The sequence below is a fragment of the Panthera leo genome, chromosome B2, assembly GCF_018350215.1.
Source record: "Panthera leo isolate Ple1 chromosome B2, P.leo_Ple1_pat1.1, whole genome shotgun sequence".
Lineage (NCBI taxonomy): Eukaryota > Metazoa > Chordata > Mammalia > Carnivora > Felidae > Panthera > Panthera leo.
In genome coordinates, this window is record NC_056683.1 from 85,194,093 (window position 1) to 85,202,790 (window position 8,698).

General features: G+C 34.3%; 1 long non-coding RNA gene across 1 annotated transcript; it reads right to left on the bottom strand.

Annotated features, from left to right (window-relative positions):
• Positions 1–789: 789 nt before the first annotated feature.
• On the bottom strand, positions 790–5,313 carry LOC122219132. Its single transcript, XR_006202273.1, has 3 exons — positions 5,252–5,313; positions 2,242–2,375; positions 790–879 (listed from the first exon to the last, which is right to left on the bottom strand). It is a non-coding gene; the product is annotated as an uncharacterized LOC122219132 (long non-coding RNA).
• Between the last annotated feature and the right edge of the window lie 3,385 nt (positions 5,314–8,698).

Consider the following 8,698-nt stretch of genomic DNA (forward strand, 5'->3'; position numbering starts at 1 on the left):
GCTACAGACCAGGAAAGGGAGATTAATTTGAATACAGGTGTGTGTGTGTGTGTGTGTGTGTGTGTGTGTGTGTGTGTGTATGTATACACACATTTATATTATATATTTATACAAATAGGTTGTATCTATATATACATGCATACACATACACATGTGTAACTATACACATATATAGACATATAAAATATAGATTATTATGACACTGTGAGAATGGCTGTTTATTTAGATGTTATGTGTGTGTTTGTGTGTGTGTGTGTAAAGGAAAATGGGGTTTCCTCTGAAAATTCAATTGCATACACATTTATTGATCATTATGCTAGTCCCTAATATGTAAAATCACGTTGCATTTTCAACTTTAATAAATAAAGTAAGTTTTCTGGTATTTTTTTGCTTTGCATTCATAAAAATATGGGTTAACTATTTCTGAGATTCCATTGAATAGCATTATTCTACTCCATATATCAAAGTGAGATGACATATTTCATACATGGATATCACCTCAGAATCATAAAGAATTTTGGGTGGGAGGGACCACAGTGATTCTTTCTTTGGTGATGAACAAATATCCAAAGATACAAGTGGCCTATCTAAATTATATAGCCAAGCTAAAGTAGAGGTATTTCCAGCCTTCCCAGAATATTCCAGGGGCAGAATTTTAGCGAATGTGAAAGGCTAGTATGAAAGAAATTCCTGGGAAAAGTATGGGATTATTCTAATGCTTTAAATCAGGCTTGCTCTTAAGACTGTAATCTGCTGGAAAATGATTCAAAATTACCATTTTTCTCTCCACATCTGAAAAGACCACCAATGCAGGTTTCTCTTTGTATGATGTTTAGAGGCACTTTAGACTCTATTGCAATAATCTTCTCTCCCTGGGTCCTTAGAAAGAGAGAGAACATAGCAACCATTTTAAACAGTGAAATATCTGTTAGATGCAAACTGGATTAAATCCTACTCACTCTCAAATGTAAAGGCATGAACTAGGGCCATACATAGAATTTTAGGCAGTTGAATTTTAGATCAGAGTCAAAAACTAAGGGGAATAGAGGATAATAATTTATATATATTATATACCTCACATTCTGAATCTAGCCATATGAAGCAAAGATTGTATTTCTAATTTTCACATGTGTACAATTCCTATTAAGTGACTGAGATAAGATTTCAGGCTACCTCTGAAATATGTAAATCCTAGCAGTATTAACTCTACCAGTGAGGCTGAAGAATTTTACCACTTTTAGATGGAATGAGTTAGAAGACTCAAAACCAATTTCCCTTGTCCTACCCATGCTTTCTTTCTTTCATGGAAAAACAGCTTTATGATTACAAAATAATTGAAGATTAACAAAGCAAACTCATGGAAATAAATGTATTGCTAACTATAGATATGAGTCGCTTATTAATGTTTTAAGAGATGAATATGGCCATGTGTATGTATATAAATTTTATTGTAAAGCTGTATGCTATGATATAAAAGTAACTTAGCCAGTTTATTGCATTTATTTAATAATCTATTGCAAATTATTTAAATGGCATAAGGGCATAGGTAGAAGGTAATCAATGAAGCTGCCAATATGTTGGTGAATATGTATCTATCTACTTTAGTTAATAGAATAAGCATGATTCATCTTTGAATTTCAGTACACACATCTTAAAATCTGTTAATTGGAAAATTTTAAATCAAAATTCATATATTTACTACAAATTGGAAAGTTCAATAAATAATCCAAACTAAATTGATGAAGATAAAGATAAGATTAAAGCATTCCATACTTTAAAAGCAAGAAGAACAGCAGTTGTAAATCATCCTGCTTGAAACGCACAATTAATGTGATAATGGCAAAGAATATTCCCCCTGAAATTCTGGGAGTTCTGATTCTTTTCTGTATACATAAAGCAATGGAAGTTTTATGGTGTTGTCTCATAGACAGATTGCATGATATAATAAGTGAATTATAGTTCTCAGGAGGTGTAAGCCCTAATGAAAATAAATGAGTATAAGATTCAGTAAGCTCTAGTAACTTGCTTTATATATCACCAGCAAGTTCCTTTTAAGTATAAAAAAGTATGTGTTCAACCTAATCACCAGAGAGTTAATAATCAAATGGATAATCAAGAGAGGAATTGGGGAATCTATTATACAGGGAAAAGGAAGGTCATCAATGTTAGTTGATAAGGAGAAAAATGAATAGAGAGTGAGAAAAATAGAGATAAAGAAGTCAGAGCTGTGAACTGTTTTACCTTTATTTGACCAGGCAGTGAGGGAGTAAAATGAAGTATTATTAATTTCCAGCTGAAGTTGTTCACAAGGTTACTCCCAGATTCTTACAGACATGGTTTTCCTTCTTATGCTAACAGCACTATTTATAATAATGCTGTAAAAAAGCAAACATGGACATGAAGTAAACACTAGTTGGAAACTGAACCTTCTTAGGTATTAATGTCTTTACCTTGGAGTAACCTGGGGTGAAGTTTAGAAGGAGATGGAGCATTCCAAAAGACCAAGGACAGAAGGTAAGAAATTTTAATGGAGGTTAAAAGAATTAACTCAAGGCTTAAAAAGAACTTTGAGTACCATAAACATGCCATTTCTCCTGCTGAATGGCCATGTCAGGGTAGGTATTAAAATATACATTTGCATATCCAAGTTGTCTTGCTCATTCTATCCCTGCCTGTAGATAAGTTCTAAGACTGAGAATAGCTGAAGCTTATTCTGATCCTTGTATAAACTGGGTTAGGGCTGGAGAAATTATATTAGCTCACTGCTAATTTTCTCTGCTATCCAGAAGAGGTGGGTCTATCTGAAGTGGGGAATGGCAGTACACTTGTCTACAAGGAAACTGCACATTTCTCTGAGGGAAAGGGTTTAAATTATTACTGAAAGTCAATGCTATTCCGTGACAGCATAGACTGAGTAGAATAGTGTCATAAGTAGACAAGAGAGGTGGTAAAAATAATTAAATAGCTTTTTGTATCCCTCTGCAAACAGTTCTACATTGTGGTTTAATTATTTTATTCAAGGCATGCCTGCTTTCCCGAATGTCAGGAGCAAACACAATAAAATGTTTCTATAGAAACACATTTTAAGAACACACACACACACACACACACACACACACACACAAAATCTCCTTTTACTAACATGTGTAATTAGAATTCATTATAAATTATGGCTATTATAGGACTTACATCACATTAAGAGCCTAAGATTTTCTATTTAGGCTTGAAATCCCTATGATCTGGAGATATGGAATAATGGAGCAAAATGAATGTGGAGAATACGAGAGGGTGTTTGCTGGTTTAGATCTGCTACCTCCCATACATATCAAATTAGTTAAATTCCTATAAATCTCTAATCTTCTAAAAAATGGCAGTGATGAAGTGTTTTGTATAGATTTGCCAACTAAACATTCATTGGCATTATGGGCTATTGATTAGTATTAATAGGGAACATACCTTTCTTTTATTTTTCTTCCATTTTAGTCCCTTTTATTATTTTTTTTCTTTTTCAAGTTTTTATTTAAATTCCAGTTAATTAACATATAGTGCAATATTAGTTTCAAGTGTAGAATTTAGTGATTCATCACTTACATACAACACCCAATGTTCATCACAAGTACCCACCTTAATACCCATCACCCATTTAACCCACCCCTCTGTCCACCTCCCCTCTAGTAAACCTCAGTTTATTCTCTATAGTTAAGAGTCTGTTTTATCATTTGCCTCTGTTTTTTTTGCCATCTATGTTCATCTGTTTTATTTCTTAAATTTCACATATGAATGAAATCATATGGTATTTGTCTTTCACTGACTTATTTTGCTTAGCATAATACTCTCTAGCTCCATCCACGTCATTGCAAATGTCAAGATCTCATTCTTTTTGATGGCTGAGTAATATTCCATTGCATGTATATCTTTACCCATTCATCAGTTGTTGGAAATTGGAGCTCTTTCTATAACTTGGCTATTGTTGATAATGCTGCTATAAACTTTGGGGTGCAGGAAACATGCCTTTCTTTTCTGGTTGTGACAATTTGCATGGAACATCAGGTCTCCGTGACCATAAATGTATCAGAAAACTGACAACTGTCAAGATTTGTGTACTAAAACACTCTCAAAAATAGTTTTCTTTATTATGTAAGAAAAATGAGAACCCTGTTTTATTTTCTCTTGAATATTTTGATAATTATGGTCACACATATTTGTCTTTGAGGCCTGTTTATTCTGATTTTAAAAATCACATACATTTAGGGGCACCTGGGTGGCTCAGTTGGTTAAGGATCTGATTCTTGATTTTGGCTCAGGTCATGATCTCGTGGTTCATGAGATTTCACTGTGAGCGCAAGGCCTGCTTGATTCTCTATTTCTCTCTCTCTGCCCCTCCTCTGCTCATTCTTGCCCTCTCTCCCTCTCAAAACAAATAAATAAACTAATGTTTTTTAATTCACATACATTTAAAGTTATTCAGTGATATATTCTTTGCCCTTCATCTAATAAAGAGGGTTTGAAGTAGCAATCATGTTGGTAGGCTCAGGAATCAAGATCAGCTATCTCTTAAAATAGTTAACAGTGTTTAGAAACACTTGTTTCTTGTTTTCCATCCTCCTTAAAGGTCATGAGACTGTATCAGCAAGACAATGGGTTTCACCCTTGACACTACTAATCATGGCAATATAAGCCTACATAGGTATGGTTATGCTCACAAAATGTTTAGCATAGGTCAAATATAGACCAAGATATTGTACAACACTGGGATTTCAAAGCAAAAAATATTACGTTGAGTACTTACACAGAAAGGAAACACACACTAAATATACATGGCTGATTTGTTACTGAGGAGGTACTTAATTCATAGAAATATGAAAATTTGCTTCCAGGAAAACCACAAAGCTAAGCATTATCCATTTTGGATATATCATTTATACCACTTGCACACAGTTCCTTGGTCATCACAGCTGAAAATTTCTAGAAAAATTTACATGTATCCTCTCAACAGCAGTGATATTATTTTTAAAATTCTAGTCAAACAATGAGAGTTTCATACTACCCCACTAACATTTATACAATTGAATGTTCTAAATAAAAATATGAGTTCTTGAAAAATATTAGACATTCATTCAAAATATTTATAATAAATCTATAATTTCAATTAATTATGAGAAACTCCACCTTTCATATAAGAAAAATAATTATACAATTCTATTTAGTAAGCATCCTCAAAGAGACCCAAGAAGAAGATGGGAATACTTACAAAGTTGGTGAAGCCCCACAGAATTATATTTCCACGAAAAGCTGATGAGCCTCCTAAGAAAATCAGTATATTAATAAATTGACATTGAAAGCTTGGTTCTGGGCCTGACACTTGAAAAAGAAAGACAGTCCAACCAATTAAGCATCCCTGAATGTTCAAGAAAAGTCCCTCCCCATGTGCATAGATAGAATCAATGTTCATTGGTGTCACCTCACAGCACTACTTAGTGGAAGATACAGCCACAGGTCGGGTAATACCCCTCCTTATGATGTGCTTAATGACAATCCCTGAGTTATGTATTTCCAGAGATTCCAAGTATTAAATTTGAAACAGCTATTCTTCCCAGAAGCCCTTAATTTTATCTTTCAAATTCTGTCAAGATACCGCTTCTGGTGCTCCTGGGTCCTTTATCTTCACAGCCAATGATACCGTCACTCCCCTCAATACCTACCCCAGTGGAGCCTACTAATTGAGGCCACAAACTTGTAGTAAAGGGACTGACACCCGACTAGCTAGAAGTTGAGGAGCTTGAGATGTCACTTAACCATTTAAAGTAACTGCAGGAAGGGAAGCGATATGGCTAAAATCCAATGTTTTCATAAAATGGTGCACTCTAGAATATATATCCTCTGAAAAAATGCAGCAACTGAGCTACCAAAAAAGGTGTTTATAAACGTTAATCTCCCTTGTCTTCCTCTTCTACAGAGCATGGAATATTGAAACAATCACCTTCTAACTAATATTGGCATGAGATTCAGTTCTGCACAATAAGATATAAGTGGATTTTTTAGCCAGTATGCTTCTTTGTTCCTTTGCCCTTTTCAGCTCTGTTTTTTACTGGAGATAAAGCACCATGTTCATTGTTGCTATGAACACAAGAGGGCCCCACTTAGGAAAGGTGAGCAGAGAGATAGAAGGTATGTGGGGACTTGATGTTACTATGGAGCCACAACACAAGTATTGTCTGACCACTTACAGATCTTGCTGCAAGAGTTGTATAAATTCTTCACTTTTTCCAGCTGCTATTATTATATTTTCTATTACACACAACCAAAAGCATTCCAAATGGATAAACTCCTTAGAAATGCAATTTAACCCCTGCTACTAATACCTATTACAAACATAATCCCGCATATTTAACCTCTAGCAAAGATATCTAAGGCACAATTAAATATGTTCCCCAATTAAAATTAAGAGACTCAAAAATAGGTGGTGATGGATTGATTGTTACTTATTGGTGTGAAAGCAGAAAGTCCACAACATAGTAATGAGATATTTTCATGGTATCAAAAACTGTTCATTGACCTTTTTCAGAGAACACAAGAAGAAACAGGTACTAATGGAAAAAGGCCACTAAATAAATAGTGATGGAGTGGTAGTTAGACTAAATATTCATGAAGGTCAAACTCTCTCAAACAAAGTGGATTTTTTTAAAAGCGAGGTGACACAGAATTTTGATGAAATATGTAGGGATGTGGAAACCATTACTTTGTTTCTATGTAAGCAACACCTTAGGAAAAGCCTATTTATAAGTTTAGTGACATTTGTATGTGGTAACATTTGTTTATAAGTAAACATTTCTAAGATGTCAAAAAACATTTCCTCCATTGGTTTAAGAAATACATACTTAATTTTTTAAAAACTATTTTGTTCAAGTAGTCTTTTTCGACAAAGGCAATACAAAAGGAAAAATATCCTCCCAAAGTTCTTCCATTTCTGAATGATGAATACTAGTTAAGTGAGATCTCCTTTTATATACATAGCAATCTTGATGGGTTTCTTTTTTTCAATCTTCAAGTTTTTACTTAACCAGATGTAGGGTTATTCCCCATTTTCCTTTACTGCCAATTCAACCAAGTCTGTTTTTTTTCTAAATTCATTCACATTCTAAATTCATTCTATATTCATAGAAAACATATCGGTTAAAACAGAATACTGCTTTACGTAATTAGTTTCAATATTCTGACACTTATGAGTATGTTTTGCAGTTATGAGGTGGCAGGGAGAATAGTGGGGTCATAATCCTAACAGAGAAACAAAGAGCAGATTCCTGAACTAGCATTCTCATGAATTCAATTCTAAGAAAGCTATGAGCTTCTATTAGCAAGTACAGTAACTGATTTTCTATCTAGAAGACACCTTAGAAGTGACCTAATTTAACTGATAATTTTCCATATGAGGAAACTGAGGCTTGCAGAAGTAATGTGATTTGCTCAATCTTTCTGCCCTGTGGGCTGGAATTTGAGCAGGAGGCTTCTGAGGAGCCTCAATTTTCAGGCTGGTGCTTCTGTCATAACATGGCTAAGTTTGGCTTGGTCTTATGGCAGCCCAGACACAAATTGTACTCTTATCCTTGTAACTTTAGAGCTAGCTATAGTTAGAATACGTGCTTGCTTTTCCTTGATCTTAATTTCCCTTTGTATTTCCATTTAGTCGTTTTGTTAAATAGGTCTTTTTTAAAGTTTCTTCAAGTCTTTTATTAAAAAGCTACATAACACACACACACACACACACACACACACACACACACACACTGCTTGTAAAATCCTTAAATATGTATTTGCAATTTAAGAAGATTTTATAGCAGGGATATAATGTCTTTCAAAATTTTTACATAAGGTCACCTAGCATTAATTTAGTGTAGCAAAGCCTAGACTGTTTTCCTTAATGAATAGTCATTATTTATAAGATACCCATAAAAAATCATATTTTTTTAACCTGCTGTTTACACCTACGCACTACTTTGAAACGTATTTAATTTTTAGGACCTAATGAAGACATATGTTCAGTTTTAAATATATGCATTATTACATTTCCAAATGGAGAAAATATTGCAGATTTTAAATTTACAAGTCTATATTGAATGTGCCCGGTTAAGCTAAAAATACTCACACCTTTTCAGATACTAAAAAGTTGTGCCTCTCACTAGTTAAGTGGCAAAAAGAGAGAGAGTAAAATAAAGCAGAGTGCCACATTTTGAAATCAGCTCTGTTTGCTGGTAATATAAATAATGCACTGACTGTTTAGGACTTAAGGGCGCTATGACAAAGGATCAGCTGTCTGAAATGATGAGCGCAGGGTATGATACCCTAGCCAAATAAGGACAAAACACAGCAATCTTTGAATCTGAGTGTTGATACAGCACTAGGGAAAAGCTTTAACACTGGGGGGTGGGGTGTCACCAAAGAAACAGAGCAATCACAACTGGAGGCAATTCTCTTGCCATCCATTCTAGTTGATGCCAAAGGCAAAGGACAACTTGACAAATTTAGAAAGAAGCAATAAAATCTACTGAAGCAGCTAAATTGTGTGCTAAAAGACACTGGACATTGCCTACAATGAGGCTATGAAAAGGAAATGCATCCTAAATCACCTTGCAGTGGAGTTTGAAATAAACATTTTTGGCAAAGTTCCCTGCATTGTCTACCCTTACAATTTCAACTCACC